Source organism: Quercus robur, chromosome 2 (assembly GCF_932294415.1).
Source record: "Quercus robur chromosome 2, dhQueRobu3.1, whole genome shotgun sequence".
NCBI classification, from domain to species: domain Eukaryota; kingdom Viridiplantae; phylum Streptophyta; class Magnoliopsida; order Fagales; family Fagaceae; genus Quercus; species Quercus robur.
Window position 1 is genome coordinate 5,106,287 of NC_065535.1, and position 23,917 is coordinate 5,130,203.

At 41.1% G+C, this 23,917-nt stretch overlaps 1 protein-coding gene and 1 pseudogene across 1 annotated transcript in view; both read left to right on the forward strand.

Moving 5' to 3' along the window:
• LOC126710689 (alpha-amylase-like) overlaps nucleotides 1-23,917 on the forward strand; it is an 86,023-nt gene that overhangs the window by 48,184 nt on the left and 13,922 nt on the right. The gene's annotated exons all lie outside the window — the stretch shown is intronic.
• LOC126716142 (alpha-amylase-like) lies at nucleotides 1,245-10,108 on the forward strand (annotated as a pseudogene).

A 23,917-nucleotide genomic window follows, 5' to 3' on the forward strand; every position in this document is an offset into this window, starting at 1 on the left:
TTCATTAAAATATTAATTTTTGATATGTCTCTCTCTCCTCCTGAAGCAATCCACTCACATCTCATCTTTCTTTCTCATCCCTCAACCCAGTAAACCCATGACCACACCCACCACTAGCCACCACCAACCACCACCACCTAAAAAAAAAAAAAAAAAAAAAAAAAAAAAAAAAACCGGCCACCACAACCCACAAAATCCACTCAACCACCAGCCACCACCCAAAAAAAAACCCACCATCCACTACAACCCACTAGCTACATAACTCACTTAGCTACATAACTCACTCAACCACCACTACATTATTGCCATAACTCCGATTAGAACCCACATCCATTGCTACCAACCTCTACAACTAGCCACCACCACTAGAGGAAAAAAAAACACAAACCAGACCACCAAAAACCCACAAACTAGAACCACCACTAGCACCACCGTGGCAGCCACAACCCACCACAAAAAACCCAAAGCAACCACCATCAGCCACCACCACCACCATTGTGGTAGCCACAACCCACAAAAAAAAAATAATAATAAAAAAATAAACAAATAAATAAATCAACACCACCACTGCCACTATGGTTTTCAGTTGTGGATGTCAGAGAATGAAGAAAAGAGAAAAGAAGTGAGACCAGTGAGAGAAAAGGAAAGAAGAAAAGAAAGAAGAAATGAGAGAAGAAGTGAAACCGGTGAGAGAAAAAGAAAGAAGAGTACAACGAGAGAGATGAGAGAAGTAATAATTTTTTTTTTTTTTATAAGATTTGAGCTACAGTGCACTCTCAAAAATGAGAACGCACTGTAGCAAGATTGCAAAATTTTTATGATATAGCATGTTTGATGGAGCAACATTTTGTAGTTTCAGATGCTAAAAATAGCATTTTAGCACTTATACAAGGTTTGATGAGAATGCTCTTACTAGTTTCTACCACCAATTTCTTACCTATTCAACATGTCTCCGGTCTTGGTCTGAATATTTTCACCCGTTGATTTTTGTTGGTATTTCTTGACTTTGACTGTTTATTATTTCTCCTTTGAATTTTCCTTACTACGGAATTAATTTCTACTTCAGTCTTAAGCCTTAACATCTTTCCTTAAGGATATCAAAAAATATATAAATAATAGAAATCCTTAACGTACAGACCATCAAACGTGTAGTTTCCACACCTAGTGAAATTCCAAACCAAAGGCAAAAAGTTATGCCTATATAATAATTAATAAGAGAGAAGCATCCACCATCTTCAGCACCAATGAAACCCATGAATATTCTAACTTTACTCAGCTTCCACGGCCTGTGTGTTTCTCTATTACCCTCCTTTGCAGTCTCAGCAATTCTATTTCAGGTAACTGTAAGGTATATATATCTTTTTTCTCTTTTTTTTTTTTGATAGGGAACAAAGATTCATTGCTTCAAGAAATTGGAATACAACAGGAAAGACAAAAGAAAACGGCCCCAAAGAAACTAACCTGCTAGCACAGGATCAGCAAACCAAGGACCCTCCCAAAACCTAAACAACTTATACACACCAGCCAGCTAAGAACTTAATAAAAACTATCCTGTTGAACTCCCTTTTCAAGAAGACAAAACTAACAAAAGCAAGATAAGCCCAAGGTCCCAACAAGCACCAAAAAGTGCAACAAGATTAAACAACATTAGCAAGACCCAAGTTGACTAGTTCACATAGGCGCTTAGGAGCCCGGTTGTTCTCTTCCTCTGAAGCTTCAGTCACTCTTAAACGCTTTGCTCCAAACTTCAACATCTGGGCGAGAGTTTGATCATCACTAGCCTTTCCTTTTGCGCGGGCAACTTTTTTTAGATTGCCTTTGCCCAAAATCTGTTTTCCTTTTCCATGAGCTTTGGCCTGAAAAATTACGCCAACTTGGACAGCATTGGCCGGATTCTTCATCTCTGGATTGTCTTTCTCATATTTATCTGAAGGGGCTTTAGTACTTGGGCTTCCTTGCGAAAAAGAGCCTTTTGGGCTTTGTCAAGCAAGGCTTTTTGGCCCATGGGAGAAAGAGTCTCTGTGCTTAGTCAAAAAATCCTGCCTTAGATCGATGATCACGTGACATCTCACAGGAACCCAAAACACCCAAGTCCTGTCCTGACGCCACACACATCATCTGTCCTGTCGCTACACTCATTAGTTGCTCAGTTGGTCCCCTGAAGGCTTGTACGTCACCAGCAAGTTATCCATCCGCACATGTGGAGTCATTGCTTCCCTAGGTATCACTCTTCTCCAAGCTACGTTTCCCGCCCACAGGACCAGAAGCTTCAAGGCATGTTGAAGCAGAACTAGTCGTCGGTCCGGTCGTTTGCTGAGCTACTAACTCACCAGAGTTCACTCGGAGCATCTCCTTGCTTGGGTTCTTTTCTTTGGCTGCCATTTTTGCGGTCCACCCCACCCTTAACCAGTCCCCATATTGATGGCAAGTAGTTTGCCAGTCCCCAACTGTTGGGCAATGTTTTTTATCATGCCCAAGCTTCCCACAAATGAAGCAAACAGTAGGTAGCCTTTCATATTTGAACGTGAGCCATAGTCGTTCATCTTCATAACTTGCAATATAAGCTCCTCTTCTTAGTGGCTTATCAATCTCTAACTCCACATGGACTCTCATGAATTTTGCCTGATCAGATTGCCACAAATGCCTATTGACTTCAATGAGTTTACCTAACTTGCTACCAATTTCTTCCCCAACATCCTGTGACATATGTTCAAAAGGGAGACCCCAAATTTGGACCCAAAAGGGAGAATGGGTGAAAGAAATATTTGTGGAAGTCAACCCTTTTTTCTATCTACAGAGCAAGAGGAGGTTGTTGTCAAAGCTCCAAGGCCCACACCTCTCAACCCACTCCATTTGATATTTTGAGCTAAAATTGAATTAGAGTATATTGTTTCCAACTTCCACAATTCTCATGTCTGAACCCATTTTCCATGCTGATCTAAGGGTGTTCTTCAGAGCACGTTGGTTCTGTTACCGATTAGAGAGAAGTTGCCCAAAAAGACTAAGGGAACATTCTTCCAAGAGGCCAGAGCAGTTTGTGACTGAGATAGGAATAGCTTCTTCTTCTTCTTTTGTGAGTTGCAGGTTCTGTAAGCTAGAGAGAATACTTGGGTCCATGACTAGAGATTATTGACTCTTGCCTAAAGAGAAACAACAGAAAATCTATACAACCCAAAAAAGGAAGATTTGGGATGGAACAGCTCGTATTCAAAAAACGAGAGGAAGAAAACTCCTACTAGGGAGAGAGAAAAGCTTCTTTTTGTATGGTATATATATCTCATGTATGATGTATTGGATATATGCATCTTCCTAGAGCTATGGTACACTTGGTACATGTGTTGTTGTGGCATGTAAATTAATGAATTATGAAATGACAGGGTTTCAATTGGGATTCAAGTAATAAAGGAGGATGGTACAACTCACTGAAGAATTCTATTCCTGACCTCACTAATGCTGGAATCACTCATGTCTGGCTTCCTCCTGCTTCTCAATCTGTTGCTCCCCAAGGTAATACTTCTGCAATTTCATTTCCTTAAACTGGGAAATAATTTGGTCCCATTTGTTTTGCTATTAAGGTTAAAATCAGTCACATGTTGTAACAAGTGATGCCATTTATAATGGTACTACAACAGTTTTGGTTATCTTTTTTTTTCTAGCGTAGGTCTTCCAACTTTGGCTTGGCCTGGTTAATTATTTGTTCCTAACTGCAATGAAGTCCTATTAATTCCAATATAATGATACATATTCCAAGGACATGTTGCTGGGTTGGCCAACATGAAGGGTTGCCCTTGTTTGGTCCAAGCCCATAAGGACTTACTAATTTATATTCGGCCCAAGTTCTTAAGGCTTTTATAAACTAAGTTGTTGGAATTTTTCAAACTAAGATGACACTCAATGGTGGGCGATTTTGGCCCATTAGCATTGATTTTTAAAATATTTAGGCCCGAAATACTGTTTGGGAAATATATAGCAATATACCACTTTTTTAGGTACTCGAGCTTGCCAAGCTCGAGTACCATGTTTTTTTAATCCACTATCGTCCCATATTCAAGGAGCCCTATAGTGGCGTTTTTAAGCCCTATAGTGACGTTTTCGGGCCCTATAGCGGCGTTTTCCTGCAAAATTTTTTTTATAAGTCCCCATAACAGGGTCAAGGGGCCCTATAGTGGCGTTTTTAATCCCTATAGTGACGTTTTCGAGCCCTATAGCGGCGTTTTCCTGCAAAATTTTTTTGTAAGTCCCCATAACAGGTTCAAGGGGCCCTATAGTGGCGTTTTTAAGCCCTATAGTGACGTTTTTGGGCCCTATAGCGGCGTTTTCCTGCAAATTATTTTATAAGTCCCCATAACAGGTTCAAGGGGCCCTATAGTGGCGTTTTTTTGCCCGAAAACGTCACTATAGGGCTTAAAAACGCCACTATAGGGCTCCTTGAATATGGGGCGATAGTGGATTAAAAAAACATGGTACTCGAGCTTGGCAAGCTCGAGTACCTAAAAAAGTGGTATATTGCTATATATTTCCCAAACAGTGTTTCGGGCCTAAATATTTTAAAAATCAATGCTAATGGGCCAAAATCGCCCTCAATGGTGAGAGGTAAGGTTTTGTGTGTGAGCTTTTCTTGCTCAGGCCATTGAAACAAGTGTCTAATAGGCGTTTAGGGTCTTTAAACGAGTTGATAGGAAGATTCCATTGAGGTGAAATTGGGTTTTGTAAAATTTCTTGAGGTAATCTTGTATTTCTCCAAGATTGTTGTGTAATAGAACTTGAATAGTAGACCACTGTAACTTTTTGATTATAGTGAATTGTTCAAAACTCAACCCGAGGATGTAGGCTTAATTCCAAATCATGTAGGTCTCGTGTACATTGTGTGTACCTTCTAATGATTGATGATATGTCTCTTAGATTCCATATTGCATATCTTGCTAGCCTAACATTGGTATCTATTGTGGCTAAGTGAATTCACACTTGGTTGACAATATTGGTTGAGATTTTGCTTTCACCAAGAAGTGGGTAGTCTTTCCCAACACTTTGTGCGTCTTATCTCATTCCTGGGGAATGCATGATTGTCTAATTAAGAAAGAAAAAAAGGAACAACTTGAGTATGGATAGTGTTTGAGTTATGGAAAATGGTTATTTTTATCATCTATATGTTCCCATCTTTTGGTCTCAAATAAGAGAACATATAAGATATGCTCAATCTAAATGTATGTTGTTTCCTCGCTTAATTTATTCTAGGTACATGCCTGGAAGGCTATATGATCTCGATGCCTCAAAATATGGATCTAAGGATGAATTGAAGTCACTGATTGCGGCTCTCCATGAGAAAGGAATTAAAGTCGTTGCTAACATAGTGATAAACCACAGAATTGCTGAGAAGCAAGATGGGAGAGGAATATGGTGCATCTTTGAAGGTGGAACTCCAGACGGACGTCTTGATTAGGGACCATCCTTCATTTGCAAGGATGACACAGCCTATTCTGATGGCACAGGGAATCTTGACTCTGGAGAGGACTTTGGTGGTGCCCCTAATATAGATCATCTTAATCCACAGGTACAGAAAGAGTTGTCAGAGTGGATGAATTGGTTAAAGACTGAAATTGGATTCGATGGATGGCGTTTTGATTTTGTGAGAGGATATGCCCCTAGTATAACAAAGATCTATATGGAACAAACTAAACCTTAATTTGCAATTGGAGAGAAATGGAATTCTCTTTCCTATGGGAATGATAGCAAGCCTAATCCCAACCAGGATGCACACCGTGGTGCGTTAGCTGATTGGATTCAGGCTGCTAGTGGGGCTGTCACTGCCTTTGATTTCACAACCAAAGGGATTCTTCAAGCAGCTGTGGAAGGAGAGTTATGGAGGTTAAAGGACTCTAATGGGAAGCCACCAAGGCAAATTGGAATTGTAGGGATGAGAGGCCCAATAGAATATAATGGGCCGGAGGCCTAGTCTGAGGACACCTAGTAGTCCGAGGACGAGTAAATGTGTTATAGAGTTTGGCACTAATAAATAAAGGAAGGGATCTAGGCATGATGGTCCAGGAAGGTAATCCGAGGAGGGATGCTTCCTCGAATAAGCAAGGTAGAGGTCAGAAGGTGCGGCCCGTCATCCAAAGCAACATTCTAGGAGTTTCTATTGACAAGAATGCACGTCATGGAGGCATGGGAGCTATGAAATATCTAAGAGAAAGCTACTAGCACCGCATTGAATGCTTTGTAGCTAACTCTTTGGCTACATTAATGAGGAAGTGATACCTGAACAATAACTTTCAGTCTTACAACTACTCCCCAAAGACTTTAAGAAGGTGCTAATGGGACAAGAATCAACACTAACAATCTAATCTACACATGGAGGGTAGAGATAAAGTAGGAGGATAGTATAAAATAGAAAGAAGACCCTAAGGGTAGGGGATTAGAGAATTGAGAGAGAAATACTATAGTAATAAGAACTGTACTTATAATCAACTTCAAAAATTATATACAAGAATTGATCTCCTCGGACTGTGCCGAGGACGATTTTCATTAGATACAACTGGTCTATTTTTACTTTATTGTCATTTGAATCCACTATAATTGCTACACAACTCATTAGAGCCTAGTTTTTCAATCCATTTTCTACAAATTTATTGTATTGGGCTCTTTGGGCCTAAATCCTTTTAACTTTTGGGCTTAGGACTTAAATCCGGTCTTTACAATTGGCACCGTCCATGGGAATTCTTGTGTTCTAGTGAGCTTAATGTTTAGCTATGGTAGGTTCAGGTCCAAACCATGCGGAATCCATGGGGTCCCAACGTCAAGATCATTTCCTCAATCTTGAGCGAAGAAGGGATTGAGAAGTTAGTGTGGATACCACCCAGACTAGTAGGAGCCACTCTTGAGGTGGGAGTCATATCTCTTATGAGGAAAACACTAGAACCATGCAGCTAGAGATTGATCGTTTGAAGAGGAGTTTACGCCAAGAACGACGAAGGCGAACTCCCTCAAACTCTGATTTTTCTTCTAATGATGAAGGGGATGGTAGCTACAGACCCAAGTCAAGAACTCCCCCTAGTGAATCCTTCTCGTGTGATGAGAATTACCACCATGAGTGTAGGAATAAGAGCCCGCCTCGCAAAGGCCTGGGGAATAACGCTATGAGCAAGGCGTTAAACCAAATTTCCAGGTCGCCTTTCACACATAGAATTGAAGGAGGAAAACTTCCTTGGCAGTTTACTCAGCCCACGTTCACCATGTACAATGGTCGAACAGATCTTGTGGAGCACGTGAACCATTTTAACCAGAGAATGGTTGTACACTCCAAGAATGAGGCCCTAATGTGCAAAGTGTTCCCGTCCAGTCTGGGGCCTGTGGCAATGAGATGGTTTAATGGCTTGGGAGCAGGTTCTATAGATTCCTTCAAGGAACTTACTCGAGCATTTGGATCTCGCTTTATGACATGCAGTAGGGTTCCTCAGCCCTTAGATTCCTTGTTGTGTATGGCCTTGTAAGAAGGGGAGACATTGAAAATGTACTTATACTGATATTGGGATATCTTCAATGAGATAGATGGTGATTTTGATGATGTGGCCGTAAGAACTTTCAAGGTTGGCCTACCTGCCGAGCATGGTTTGAGGAAGTCTTTAACTAGGAAACCTGCTAACAGTGTACATCAACTCATGGACCGAATTGATAAGTATAAGCGGGTCGAGGAAGACCAACAATAAGGCAAGGGTGGGAGGCATCTCTCCCCGATGTGGAATTGAGCAAAACCTTGAGGATTAGGCCTGCGTTCCGTGCCGCTAATTTTGAAGAGGATAATACCTGATTGGGGTTCGAGACTAAGTTTCCTCCCACAAAAAGGCGCCTTTTGGGGTTTAAAGGGAATAATGTAATAAAGGAAAATACAGTAGAAGAAAACTTTCATTAATAATAATATCTTCTCAGGTTGTTTACATTCCAAGGGCGTGGTACAATATTTTCATCTAGATTTTCAAGATAATACACGCCTATTCTAGCTATCGAGGTGATGCGATACAGCCCTTCCCAGTTGGGCCCTAGCTTTCCCAATGCTGGATTTTTTGCAGTACCCAGAACCTTTCTTAATACCAAGTCTCCATGCGCTAATGGCCTTAGCTTTACATTGACAACATACCCTTGCTTGAGCTTGTGTTGATAATATGCCAGTTGGACCATGGCATTCTCTATTCGCTCTTCAATTAAGTTTAAGCTCTTCCCCCAACAACCCATCATTGTCGCTCGGAGTGAAAGAACTTGTTCTCAATGTTGGGAATCTAGTCTCTAGAGGAATAACAGCCTCGGCCCCATAAGTCATTGAAAAGGGTGTCTCCCCTGTTGACCTACGAGGTGTGGTTCGATATGTTCAAAGGACGTGTGACAGCTCTTCCACCCATTTTCCCTTCGCATCATCCAATCTCTTCTTAAGTCCATTCACTATGACCTTATTGACAATCTCAGCCTGTCCATTCCCCTGTGGATAAGCCGGGGTGGAATACCTATTCGTAATTCCCAAGTCACAATAGTACCTCCTAAAGGCTTTGCTATTAAACTAAAGCCCATTGTTAGAAATGAGGGATTGGGGAATTTCGAGGGGCTATTGTAGGGATGATAAGCCTAGTAGAATATAATGGGCTAGGGGCCCGGTCCGAGGACACCTAGTAGTCCGAGGATGGGTAAACGTGTTATAGAGGTCGGCACTAATAAATAAAGGAAGGGATCTAGGCTTGATGGTCCAGGAAGGTAATCTGAGGAGGAATACTTCCTTGGATAAGCAAGGCAGAGATCAGAAGGTGCGGCCCGTCATCCAAAGCAACATTCTAAGAGTTTCTATTGACAAGGATGCACGTCATAGAGGCATAGGAGCTATGAAATATCTAAGAGAAAGCTGCTACCACTGCATTGAATGCTTTGTAGCTAACTCTCTGGCCGTATTAATGAGGAAGTGATACCCAAACAGTAACTTTCAGCCTTACAGCTACTCCACAAAGACTTCAAGAAGGTGTTGATAGACAAGGATCAACACCAGTAATCTAATCTACACGTGGAGGGTAGAGATGAAGGAGGAGGATAATATAAAATAGAAAGAAGACCATAAGGGCAGGGGATAGGAGAATTGAGAGAGAAATACTGTAGCAATAAGAACTGTACTTGTAATCAACTCCAAGAATTATATACAAGAACTGATCTCCTCGAACTGTGCCGATGTCGATTTTCATTAGATACAACCGGTATATTTTTACTTTATTGTCATTTGGATCCACTATAATTGCTACCTAACTCATTAAAGCCTAGTTTTCCAATCAATTCTCTATAAATTCATTGTATTGGATTCTTTGGGTCTAGATCCTTTTAACTTTTGGGCTTAGGACTCAAATCTGGTCCTTACAGGAATAAAGCCAGAAAATTCTGTGACTTTTATTGATAATCATTATACTGGATCTACTCAAAAACTTTGGCCATTCCCCTCTGATAAAGTCATGCTGGGATATGTTTACATTCTCACCCATCCTGGGACCCCAACCATAGTAATTTCTATCCTCTTTTTTCTTTCTTTCTTTTCTTTTTTTTTTTTGTTAATGCCTATACACCTTTTCATTCTATTTAATGAAAAAGAATAAATGTGACTAACTTGATTTTTTCTATTGAGGATTCATAGTTGACCTCAAAGTTTTGGGATTAAGGACTGGAAGTTAGTGTTGTTGTATATACTTTTTCATTCTAAAGATATTGGCTAATAATCCATTACGGTATCATAACTACTTTGTTGACTAAAAGAGATTGTTTTAATGTTGTGCAGTTCTATGATCACTTCTTTGAATGGGGTCTAAAGGATGAATTAAGCAAATGGATTGCGATTAGATCAAGGAATGGGATCAACACCAAAAGCATTGTGAATATTTTAGCGTCTGAAGCCGATTTATATATGGCTAGGATTGATGACAAGATCATTATGAAGATTGGGCCAAAGTTGGATCTTGGAAACCTTGTTCCCTCAAATTTCCAGGGTGCTACCTCTGGTAATGACTATGCTGTGTGGGAGAAAAAGTGAAGACTAGAAATGACTTTTTACAAAATAAATGTCAGAATGGTTCATGAAGCCTATTATTATTAATTTTACTATTACACTAGTTATAGGCCATGCACTGCACAGTTTTATGAAAAAGCTTATAAAATAAATGAATAAATAATTATATATTTTAATAGATTCAATAAAGATAAAAGAAAAAATTATCAAGTGTAAATAATTATCTCACTAAAATAAAGGGTTAGATTTCTTCCTAAAACTATATTAAATTGATAATTCCAAATTGAATTTTAAATTGATAATTATTTAAAAAAACGTACTAAACAATTGATAAATCTAAAATTAATATAATCTTGATAATATTATAAATTAAAATTAAAGTTGATAATTCAAGAATATACGTGTAGAACATCTTGATAATTTGATGTAACATAAGAAAATTGTTAAAATTAATCTATTAATTCTAACCATATTTAATCATTAATTCTAAGACCCTAACCCTAAGCCTATAAATTAGATCAAAACTAAGAAAATTAGTTTAAACAAAAGGCAACCAATACTCAAAACCTAATCAATTTAACAAAAACAAAATACAAAAACAAAGAAGGAGCCTTTAGAAACTTGACAATGTTTTCGAATGTTTTGAATTCATTAATTAAAATCACATGAAGACAAAAAACTAATAATAACACTAAAGAAAATAAACAAAATGAAAATAATAATAATAAAAGAAGAAAAAATGCATACTTGCATTGTCATGGGACTTAGGTATTCACATATTGAAATAAGTTTCACTTCAAAAAGGATATATAGGGTTATATATATTGGTAGAGTTCTATTTGAAATATAATTCATTTAAATCTTATTAAAATTAAAGATATCTAATCAATGTGTTTGTTTATATCCAATAAAAATTGGAATTAAAAAAAGGTAATATGAATAGAATGAAAAAAAAAAGTTGATTCAACATAACGTAACATATAAAAAATTTAAAATTTAAAGAGTGAGAACGTGGTTGATAGCTATAAGGAATTTTGATATATATATATATATATATATATAGAAATTATCAAATTAATGAAGATATATACTGTTTTTGGAATAGATAGAGATTACCAAATTATTGGAGATATATACTGTTTCTTGGGATAGATTTATATTAATCACCTCTTGAAGAATTTGGATTGTGTTTATCCCTTAATAATCAAGTTTTGTAGCTTGATATTCTGATAAAATAATATTAATTTAATAATATTAAAATTTTGAAAATTTAGATGATAAATATTATCTGTAGGGCCACAATTTGGGGCCCAAGCCCAAAGTGTATGGTGTCTTGGTCCAATGAGCCCAATACAATGAATTTGTAGAGAATGGGTCAAAGAACTAGGTCCTAATGAGTTGGACAAAGGCTAGTATTGAATTGCATGATGATCAAACTCAAATAAAGGATGTTGATCTCAATAAACTTTCATTTTGAGGAGATTAAACCTGTTTATAATGATCACTCTAGGATATCAGAATGACTTAGATTGCTATACTATTTTTCTCTCTATTTTCCGATCCCCTTCTTATGGAGGGTTTTTCACATTATATAGCCCCTTTTGGGCCATCTTGATCCTACACTTGTTGATCATCTGAGTCCTTACTTGAGTGCCCGTCCCATCAGACACCCCTTTCAGCCTTCTGTGAGTTGTGGTAGTCAAGGCAGCACTGTTCAGAGGTCTTCTCCACATAAATGCGGCCAGAAAAGTAGCTGCAATGCATTTAATACGGTGGTAGCAGCTTTGCCTTAGATAATTTGTGTTTTCTTCTTCCTCGTATGTTTATGAGGCACGTTCCTATCTTTTGGAGGGTCCCTCTAATTGCTAGAGTATACACTTGATCTACATTCCTCGCATCCGAGGAGGTATTCCTCCTCGGATCATCTTCCATTTATTCCCTGCTTATGAGACTTTAACTGGGGATCCCTTAACAACTATTTGCCTCTCCTTGAACTTGTCATTTGTCCCGGGTGAAGCCCAAAGCCCAATATATGATCTTGGGCCCTTACCCCTACAATAGCTCCTCAAAATTTCGGTTTTTCCCTCTTATTCGAGGAGGAAAAGTGGGGTTTTGATTTTTAAGGGATAAGACCCACTAATCCTTTGATTTACACGTGTGGAAACGCGGTTTTACGTGCCTCATAATTGTTACTGATGCTTCGTAGCCCACGAGGCATCATTAATTACTCCAAGCGACTTGATGTCCCCTGCATACAACGGTGAGGCGCTAATCCAACGGTTGACATTTTCCTAGAATTTTGAGTGGGAGTATTCCCACTTATTCTCTCCCTCAATATAAAGCCTTGAGGGAAATCATTTTCCTCTTTTCTTTAAAAACCTTCAAGTGCTCCAGAGAACTCCAGCGCCTCGTCTTACAAAACACTCTAAATTCCTGAGTCTCCATAGCTGTTTCTTGTAAGAAGTCTTTGCGAATCTTTTTCTGAAAGTTTCAAAGATTTAGTATACATGTTCCCGTAAGTCTTTCATTTCTTTATATTCTTCTCTTTTTTCTCCTCGGCCTTCTTCCTCGACCTTTTTAATTTTAGAAGCCTTTCTCTGCGTCATTTCTAGTCACTTAGATAGGTAGGTTCAAGCACCTAGTAGACTCGCCAGCCGATATGGAGGGTTTTAGGGCTAGATACCATATCCCACAAGGAGTGGGTTTAGAATATTGTCATTCAGACCGAATACTCACTGACAAAGAGACGGGTCAAGTCGTCATTTCTATTTTAGCTTTCATAGAAGGAGAAATGACGCTTCTCATGGGTAGGATAACCAGGGATTATTTGCTTAATCATAGGCTGACCCCCTACCAGTGCGCTGCCAATATGTTCCGAGTTTTAGGGTGCGTAGATGCTCTAAATGACCAGATGAACCTCGGCCTCACATAGCACGACGTTACTCACTTATACGAATGTCACTCCCTTTCCGAGGGATATTACCTCAAATCTCAGTCCAACGAGGTGAGGTTGATATCTTGCTTTCCTAAGTCCAACAAAGGCTTGAAGGACGGTTATATGGTCGTTTCCGGGGAATGGCATGACGGTCTTCACTGCCCAGTTAGGGCAGGAACACCAGGTGGGGTATTTTAGGATCAGGTCCCTCGGCCGGGATCTTAGTCTTCTGAGCATTCCCTTTACTTGTTTTAGTTATTTGTTCTCTCGGACTAACCATAATTTCCTTTTTGGATGTTTTGCAGACAAAGATCACGTCGCCCCGAAGATCAGTCTAGTCAACGTTCAAGCTCTCAATTACCTCCTAAGGTCGGAGATTTTCGTAATTGAAGGCGGACAGCTGCGGGCTGCTCATCTAATTTTGGACTACGAGCCGCTGTCCCGCATCTTCCAAGACGTAGGCCAGGCAATAAGGGCCGGGAGTTCTAAATTGGCTCGTATTAACGTCTCCAAGCCGAGATTTCTAGCTCGGAGACACCTTCCACCCGTTTAGCCGCTTGTTCAGCATGTTATTCAAGGGGTAGCCACTCCAAGAGAGAAGATTGATTCTACTCACTCATCCCTTGAAGCTGAGATTGACCAATTCCACTTTAACGAGGACGGTGAAGTGCCAATAAGGCTAGTAAAGCTCTCGAACTCTAACGCTGATCTTGACCGATTCTCCGCGGCACATTGTCCGAGGTTAATAGTTGCCCGAATTGATACCAACCAAGAAATCGAAGAAGAAGGCATGGATCTGAAGCAAAGGTCCGGCTTAAAGGGCCTAATGGCCAATAGGAACAAGGTACAGTCCTCCAAAGATGTCCCTAAAGTACAAGTTCCTTCCAGCCTCCCTCCTCCTCCCCCTCCTCCCACTGACCTTGGGTTGTAGGCCAATCCGAATTTACGGAGGAAAATGCCAGTTGATGATCTGGAGGAGGGTGAGGTCGGACCTCAAAAGGGGGTCAAACTGCAGAAGAAGGCCAAAGAGCCTAAAGATAAGAGGACCAAGTTTATGGACAGCCAAGATGAGGCTGCAGTGAGAAGAGGGCAACGTACTTGGTCCCCTCGGCTTGAGCTAGATGGTGCTCCCATTTCTTGGGATGCCACGCTTTGGGAATCCCAGAGGGGACAGGCGACATACCTCGCCAAGGCCTTGCAACAGCCCCATCTCCTCCCTCGAGATTTGGATGAGCTTAGGAATACCATGCAGCCCCTTCATGTCGTTGAAGAGGGACCTTGCGATGGTAAACCAAACATCCTTCATCATATAAATTTTAGATTCTATGTTCACTTACATGTTACTCATGTTTTAATAATCCTTCCATTACCTTTATGCAGGTTACCCAGCAAATCTATGTGGCCGAGAAATGGGTTAAGAACGCCCGAGAGGAGGTGAATGCTGAGGTCCAATCCCGCCTTACGGCTGAAAAAATTGTTGAAGCCCTTAGGCAAGAGAAGGAAGGCTTGTTCGAGAAGGTTAAGGAGGCTATCCAGGCTCGTGACAGTGCCGTGGCGGGCCTGAAGACCACAGAAAGGTAGGCCAAGGATATGCGCCAGAAGCTACACATAACAGAAATAAACTTGGCCACCGAGAAGCAAGCAGTCTTAGATCTCAAGGCGCAGTTGCAACAAGCCAAGGAGGCGGCTCGGGTGGCCAGGGAAGTAGCTGAGGCCGCGGTGAAGGCATCCTATATGCATGGGGTGCTGGACATGGAGAACAGGATAACTAAGGAGGTGGTTATGGTTTGCAGGGACTACTGCATCGAGTCCTAGGGAGTGGCAATGGACTAGGCAGGAGTCCCAGCAGACTTTGAGCTAAGGAGGGTCGAGAATATCTTCTTCCCCAGAGGATATTCGAGAGATTCTTGAGTCGGACCCTCCTTCCGAGAAGCTCCTTCATGCCCAGGTCGCCCTTCTTGACGTTGACATTCCTGGGGGGTTAGGAGTGGATAAGGAAGCTCAGCCACCAACGAAGGATAGGCCATTCGAGGACTCCCTCACAATCAAAGATGTAGTCTTGCAGGCCAAGGATGCCGAATCTAAATCCGAAGCTGAAGGTGCTCATTCTGAGGCTGCTGATCCCAAGAAAGATCCCTTCAAAGACAAGGCCTAGAATTCTAGATGTAGGATTTTCTTTTGTTAGTCTGTTTATGTTTTCCATTCCTATGGCTTTTGCCACTGCTTGTAATATAAATTTTCTTTAAGTTAATGAATGAACTTCTCTTATATTATTTGGGTTTTTATTTTCATTGCTTTTAATTTTATTGTCATTATAAATGAGCTTGGATAGTTGTTGCTCCATTTCCAACAATAATTCATTATTCGTATTTCAAGAAATCTAACTAAGTGTCAACAAGATAGAAATATTTTACATTCGTGATACGAATTAACTCTTACATAGTGAATGTTGGATCTGAAGGGAGTAAGAAATATACCTCGTAACTTACGTTCTGTCTAACACTTATAAAGGTGTTCTTTGAGGGTCAAAAGTAGTTAATTTCCCCTTAGCTTGTGGTCCAAGGAGCCATGCAGGATTTAGATTCTGTTTAACACTTGAGTAAATGTCAAAAATCATTAATTTCCCCTAAGCCTGTGGTCTGAGGAGCCATGCAGGGCTTAGGTTCTATTTAACACTTGAGTAAATGTCAAAAGTTTTTAATTTCCCCTAAGCTTGTGGTCCGAGGAGTCATGCAGGGTTTAGGTTATGTTTAACACTTGAGTGAATGTCAAAAGTTATTAATTTCCCCTAAGCCTGTGGTCCAAGAAGCCATGCAGGGTTTAGGTTCTGTTTAACACTTGAGTAAATTGAGAGACAAGAAGCACGAGGCCTTTATACAACAAAAGAACTTATTGAGAAAGGAAATTTTCATTAATAATAGTACATTTTCAGGTTGTTTACATTCCAAGGGCGTGATATTACATGCTCATCTAAATCTTCTAGAAAATATGCCCTAATACTAGCCACTGAGGTGATGCGATATGGTCCTTCCCAATTTGGTCCTAACTTTCCCCATGCTGGATTTTTTGCAGTGCCCAGAACTTTCCTCAATACTAAGTCCCCAGGCACTGATGGCCTCAACTTTACTTTGGCATCATAACCTTGCTTGTGTTTGTGTTGATAGTATACCAGTTGGATCAATGCCCTTTCCCTTCTTTCTTCAATAAGGTCTAAGCTTTTCTCTAGCAGCTCATTGTTGCTGCTCGGACAGAATGAGTTGGTTTTTAGTGTTAGAAAGCCCGTTTCCAGTGGAATAATAGCCTCGGCCCCGTAAGTCATCGAAAAGGGGGTCTTTCCTATTAACCTACGGGGTGTGGTTCGATACGTCCACAGGACATATGGCAGTTCTTCCACCCATCTTCCCTTCGCGTCATCTAACCTCTTCTTAAGTCCGTTCACTATGACTTTGTTAACAGCCTCAGCTTGCCCACTCCCCTGGGGGTAGGCTTGGGTAGAATATCTATTCGTAATTTCCAATTCGCAATAGTACCTCCTGAAGGCCTTACTATCTAACTGAAGACCATTGTCTGAGATGAGGGAGTGAGGGACCCCGAACTGGGTAACAATGTTTTTCCAAACAAACTTTTTAACGTCCACATCTTTGATGTTCGCTAAAGGTTCAGCTTCAACCCACTTAGTAAAGTAGTCAGTGCCGAAGAGCAGATATCTTTTGTTTCCTACTACCTTGGGAAAGGGCCCGAAGATATCTAAGCCCCACTGGGTAAATGGCCAAAGGCTGGACAGTGGATTAAGGATCCCTCCTGGTTGATGTATGTTTGGCGCATATCTTTGACACTAGTCACACTTCTTTACGTATTCATGTGCTTCTTTCTGCATGTTTGACTACCAGTAACCTTGGGTGATGGCCCTATAAGATAAGGACCTGCCTCTTGTGTGGTTTCCACAAATCCCTTCGTGTAATTCCTCCAGGATTAGTTATGAGGCTTCAGGGTGTACGCAGAGCAAGTATGGTCCAGAAAAGGAACGTTTATACAACTTCTGGTCCTCGGATAGCCAGAACTGAGAAGCTTTCCTTTGTATTTTGTCAGCCTCGGTCTTCTCTTCGGGCAAGATGTCTTCCTTCAGAAACAATACTAGAGGGTCCATCCAACTAGGTCCCACTCTGACCTGGTGGACATGGATCACTTCTCTCTTCGTCATTGAGGGTTTGTATAGATCTTCCACAAGGATGACCCGGGTAAACTTTGAGCTGAGGAGGTGGCAAGCGTGGCCAAGGAGTCAGCATGTGTGTTCCCACTTCTAGGGATATGCAGTAAGCAAAAAGAATCGAAACGTGATTGTAAGCGTTTAACTTGGTCTAGGTATTCTTGCATTCTTTCGTCTTTCGCTTCTAACTCCCCATTTACTTGGCTAACGACCAGTCTTGAGTCCGAGAACATGTTTACTGCTTTTCCGCCCAATTTATGAACCATGGACATCCCCTCTAATAGGGCTTCATATTCAGCCTCATTATTCGTGGCCGAGAAGCCCAGTCTTAGTGATTTTTCGATGGTAATCCTTTCAGGGGAAATCAGAACTAGCCCCACTCTGGAGCCCCTCTGGTTTGCTGCGCCATCAACATGTACTTTCCAGCATGTGGGCCCTTGTAGAAAGATTGCGCTAACTGATTTTTCATACATGTCTTGTGTCCCTGCTTCTTCTTCTAATGAAAGTTTAGTGAATTCAGCCACCAGATCTGCGAGGAATTGGCCTTTGATGGAGGTACGAGGCATGTACTTGATGTTAAAAGCCTCTAGAATCGTGCCCCACTTAGCAACTCTCCATGTATAATCAGCACTCCAAAGTATGTACCTGAGTGGAAGCTGGGTTAGAATGATAACTGTGTGTGCCTGGAAGTAATGGGGAAGCTTTCATGTAGCTTGAACCACCGCTAAGATGGCCTTTTCTAGAGGTAAGTAGCGGATCTCAGCTTCATGCAACGATTTTTTCACGTAATAAACTGGTCGTTGTATGCCGTTGTCCACTCGTATTAACACTAGGCTTACTACATGAGGGGCCACAGCGATGTAAGAGAACAAGACCTCATCGACCTCGGGGCTAGACATGATTGGTGGCTGAGATAGATATTCTTTAAGTTGTTGGAAAGCCAAAGCACATTCCTCGGTCCACTCAAATCCCTTCCATTTATTCATCAAGAGGAAGAAGGGTATGCACCTGTCTGCCAACCGGGAAATAAAACGGTTTAAGGCAGCAATCATGCCGGTAAGCCTTTGGACCTCCTTGGGATTCTAAGGCGGCTGTAAGCTGTTAACAGCCCTGATTTGATCGGGACTGACCTTGATCCCCTTGTGGGTCACCATATAACCCAAGAATTTTCTCGATCCTACCTCAAATGAACATTTGGATGCGTTGAGACGCAGCTTGTGTCTCCTTAGAATTTCAAAGATGTCTCTGAGGTCTCTCATGTGCTCGGACACCACCTTGCTCTTTACCACCATATCATCTATATAGACTTCAATGCTCTTACCCAGTTGCGGCTCGAACATTCTAGTCATCATTCTCTGGTAGGTGGACCCTGCATTTTTCAAACCAAAAGGCATCACCTTGTAATGGTAGTTTCCAATGGGAGTGACAAAAGCTGTCTTTTCTTAGTCGTCTACGGCCAGTGTTATCTGATGATATCCTTGAAAGGCATCTAAGAAACTCATCCGAGGATGGCCCACGGTCATGTCTACCAACTGATCTATCCGAGGCATAAGGAACAGATCTTTTGGGCAGGCTTTATTCAGATCTGTAAAGTCTACACAAAATCGCCATTTTCTACTCTTCTTCTTTACCACTACAGTATTGGCCAACCACTTAAGGTAAAAAACTTCCTTGATAGCCCCTGCTTTTTTAAACTTCATCACTTCGTCCTTAACAGCATTAGCATGCTCCTTCGATGGGCACTGAGGTGGTTGTTTCTTGGGAGTAACGGATGGGTTAACGTTTAGGTTGTGGCAAATGAAGCTCGGATCTACCCCTGGGGCCTCGTAGGTGTCCCATGCAAACACGTCCACGTTTTCTCTAAGAAACCCAATTAGCCTTTCTTTCTCTTGGGGAAGTAGTTCCAAGCTGACTTGAAAGAAATTTTCTGGATCAATGCCAACAACTACCTTTTCTAGATACTCATATTTTGCCTCCTCGATTGATTCATTACCGGGCAATGCCGGGGTGGCTGATTGCTATAAGCCCTTTCCAATAGAGGCCAAGGGCTCAGCACTGGGTTGGCGTGAGATGGCAGCTACCATGCACTGTCTGGCCATGGTCTGATTCCCTACAATCTCTTTAACCTGGCCCTCTGATGGGTACTTCACCTTCTAGTACAGGGTAGAAGAAACAGCTCCTAGGGCATGAAGCCAAGGTCTAGCCACAATAGCTGTGTAGGGTGAATAAGCGTTAACTACAATGAAATCCACCTCCACCACATCCGAACCAGTTTGTATGGGCAGTCTGATCTGGCCCCTTGGAGTAACGGTCTTTCCCTCGAAACTTACCAGAGGGGAATCGTACGCCGTTAGGTCCTCAGGTTTTAAGTTCAGCCCCTTGTACAGGTCGGGGTACATTACTTCCACAGCACTGCCCTGATCTACCAGTACTCTCTTCACATCATATCCTTCAATCCTGAGTTTGACTACCAGAGCATCGTCATAGGTTGGATGGTTCCGATCTTATCTTCTCCCAAGAAGCCCAACACTAGTGAGGCTTCCTTCTTGGCATTTTTGGACTCCCAATCGTCGTCCTCGGTGGAAAGCCGAGCCACAGACATTACTTTGAAAGGACAAGAGCCAGTCCTTCCCGGAGCAGCAAGAATGACATTTATCGTGCCTATAGGAGGTCTTAAGGAGGTGTCTCTCTAGGACTCAGGATTCGCCTGTTCTTGTTGACCACTGGAATGACGTAGGAGGTGCCTTAATTTTCCTTCTTGGACTAGCTAGTCCAAGTGGTTCCTTAAGTTCCTGCAGTCCTCGGTGATGTGCCCCGATTCTTGGTGGTATTGACAATACAGGTTTTGGTTGCGCTTCATGGGGTCTCCCTGCCATCTTATTTGGCCATTTGAAAAATGGCTCGTTCTTGATCTTCTCTAGAACCGGATGTACCGGATCTTGGAACACAGCATTAACTGCCTGCACGTCGACAGATCCGGATTGCCCTGCAAAGTCTCTCCTCAGTCGGTTGTTGTTGTTAAATCGGTTCGACCTGAAGTCCCTCCTCTCTTAAAGGACAACCTTCGCTTTACCTTTACCCAACTGCTGGTCTACTTCAACCCTTTTATACTTGTCGATCCGGTCCATGAGTTGGCGCAAGCTGGTGACAGGCTTTCTTGTTAGGGATTTTCTTAAACCATGCTTAGTTGGGAGGCCACTCTTGAAAGTGCTGATGGCGATGTCGTCATAGTTACCTCTATCTCATTGTACATCTCCCAATACCTGTCCGAGTAGGCCTTCAGGGTCTCCCCTTCTCACATGGACAAAAACAATAGAGAATCCAAGGGCCAAGGAACCCTGCTACTCGTGATGAAGCGAGAGCCAAAGGCCTAGGTCAACTGCTTAAAGGAACCTACAGAATTTGGCTTGAGGCCATCAAACCATCTCATCGCCATTGGTCTCAAGCTAGACGAAAATACTTTGCACATCAAAGCCTCATCTTTGGAATGGACGGCCATCCTCTAGTTAAACTGGCTTACATGTTCTACGGGGTCCGTTCAACCATTGTACATAGTGAAAGTAGGTTGATGGAATCGCTGAGGGAGCTTAGCCCCTTCTATCTTGCGTGTGAAGGGTGACTTAGAGATTCGATCCAAGGCCTTGCTCATGGCGTCGTTCACTAGGCCTTTACGAGACGAACTTTTGTGTTTGCGCTTATAGTGGTGCTCTTCCTCATAAGAAAAGTTCTCACTTGGTGGAGTTCTTGACCTTTGCCTATAATTATTGTCCCCTTCATCACTAGTATCTGAACTGGAAGGGGAACGCTTCTGTTGCACACGACATAGTTTCTTTTTTAAGTCGTCAACCTCCTGCTGTAGGGCTTTGTTATCGACCTGCTTTTGGGATACGTGACTTCTTACCCTAGAATGGCTTCTGCTTATATGGGTAGTACGTACACTACCCTCTCGATGTTTGTCTCGATCTCTTTCCCGTTCAAGGTTAAGAAAGTTGTCCTGCCGTTGAGAACCAACAGGCTCTGTTTGGTGTGGACCTGCTTGGTGTGGACCTGATCCCACCATGTTTAACCGTTGCACTCACTGAGGCACAAGTTCTTCCTACAGACGGCACCAATTGTAGGGTCACAATTTGGGGCCCAAGCCCAAAGTGTATGGAGTCTTGGTCTAATGAGCCCAATACAATGAATTTGTAGAGAATAGGTCAAAGAACTAGGTCCTAATAAGTTGGATAATGGCTAATATTGAATTGCATGATGATCAAACTCAAATAAAGGATGCTGATCTCAAAAAACTTTCACTCCGAGGAGATTAAACCTGTTTATAATGATCACTCTAGGATATCAGAATGACTTAGATTGCTATACTATTTTTCTCTCTATTTTCCAGTCCCCTTCTCATGGAGGGTCTCTCACAGTATATAGCCTTTTTTGGGCCATCTTGATCCTATACTTGTTGATCATCTGAGTCTCTACTTGAGTGCCCGTCCCATTAAACACCCCTTTTATTCTTCTGTGAATTGTGATAACCAAGGCAGCACTGTTCAGAGGTCTTCTCCACATAAATGCGGCGAGAAAAGTAGCTGCAATGCATTTAATGCGGTGGTAGCAGCTTTTCCTTAGATATTTTGTATTTTCTTCTTCCTTGTATGTTTATGAGGCACATTCCTATCTTTTGGAGGGTCCCTTTAATTGCTAGAGTACACACTTAAGCTACATTCCTCACATCCGAGGAGATATTCCTCCTCGGATCATCTTCCATTTATTCCCTGCTTATGAGACTTTAGCTGGGGATCCTTTAACAACTATTTACCTCTCCTCAGACTTGTCATTTGTCTCGGGTGAAGCCCAAAACCTAATATATAATCTTGGGCCCTTACCCCTACATTATCTAAATTAAATTTTGTATGTGAAATATTATCCCTTAATTTAAAAAATATGTCCTAACAAATAAAAAGATAATGTTAATCTAATTTTATTTAATGATAAGAATAAATTAGAGTCCTAGTAGTATACTATTCTTTTTTTAGTTCTTTAAAAATCTAAAAATTTAATAAAATTTCTGCAATTTGGTGAAACCACGTGGCGCAACTACGACTGTTTCTTGGGATAGATTTATATTAATCACCTTTTGAAGAATTTGGATTGTGCTTATCCCTTAATAATCAAGTTTTGTAGCTTGATATTCTAATAAAATAACATTAATTTAATAATATTAAAATTTTGAAAATTTAGATGATAAATATTATCTAAATTAAATTTTTGTATGTTGTTGAGGGGAAAATTTTGATGTTCCCAAATAGAATATGGGGTAGCCAAGTCGAAACTCAACGATGAGCTCTTGAAATAAAGCCCAAAGGCTTTCGGTGTCGTGTAAGCTCGCCCAAGCAAGAGATAGAGGCTACACCTTGACAAGAAGACAACAACAAACCACAATAAATATATTACTGTTGTTAGTTTGTTATATTATTAGTCATTTTACAGTATCATAGTTCAAATCAGTCCTTCAGCGGTAAGGGTAAAATTACACTTAGTCCAGAAAAAACAGATTTAAACAGTCCAATGGTCAATGATTAAATAAATTTAGGAATGTGTTAACTCCTGGGAGTCCTTACATGTCTCGATTAGGGGAGTTCATTGTACTTTCAGCCATCATTACATCAATGTGAGGAAAAGTTCAATTATTACATATACATTATATCCTTCAACCGTAAAATAAAAGTAAAATTTAAAAGTTCCATGGGAAGAGATAGTTTCCAAAACATTATGGCCTTCATCATAATAATACTAAACGAGGATTACAGGCTTCATTGTTACAAATAAAAGAGGAAAAATAGGATGGAATGAAGGGAGAGAGGGATCCTAGCTCAGTGCAGCAAGTATTAAACTAAGATTTTGGTGAGTGTGTGTTCATAAGGCATGAATGAGACAATATGGGCTGTTTTGAGTAAGTGGGATGAGATTAACTCTGAGGTTAAGGCTTTTTGTAAGTAGTAGGCTGTAGGGGATGAGTAGTGAGCTTAAAGAGAGCTAAACCACCCATAAAATGGCAAATAGATCAAGAATTTCAAAGGGAGTCCCTCCCCCCTTGTGGGCTAAGATGCTTTTGCTTTTATAATGGAGTTTTAGAGAAGCAATAATTAACAAGAATCCAAAAAAATGTAGACTTGATTCAGGAGAGCCAAACAGTTGCATTAATAACCCGGATTTGGCCTAAAAATGGGAGATTTGCTTTTGGGGCTGCCTTGCTTCTTTGGGTAATGGTGGGATTTTGGAGTGTTTAGGGTAATCTTGCATTAAATGCTAAGATTGCTGAGATTGTGTTTAGCCAATGGGGTTAAGGCAAGTATCAAGAATGAATCATAATGCTGCAACTGAGATTTGGACCCTAGGAAGTAGGACTCAACACCCCAAGCCAGGTGTCAAAGTTTAAGCCCACTTCAGAGGGTTCCGCTAAAGATCCATTTATGCCCTCCAAACCACATGTTCCCAACTTTTCCCCCTTTAGGATTCATGGGCTTGGCACATGAATCATATCTTGAACGCTTTTAACATTTATAGCATTAATTTGTTGAAGTTTGGATAATTTGGTTTCAGCTCCCCTTCCGCTGGAGGTGTAGTCTTGAAGAAGATGATGGAGTCCTTTCATCCTTTTGACTTCAGCTGATATGACAACTCTTGGGTAATGTTCACGTCAGGTAGAGGGTGGCAGAAAACTGATGAGACAGCCCCTAATTCATCCTCAAAGGCTTGGCCC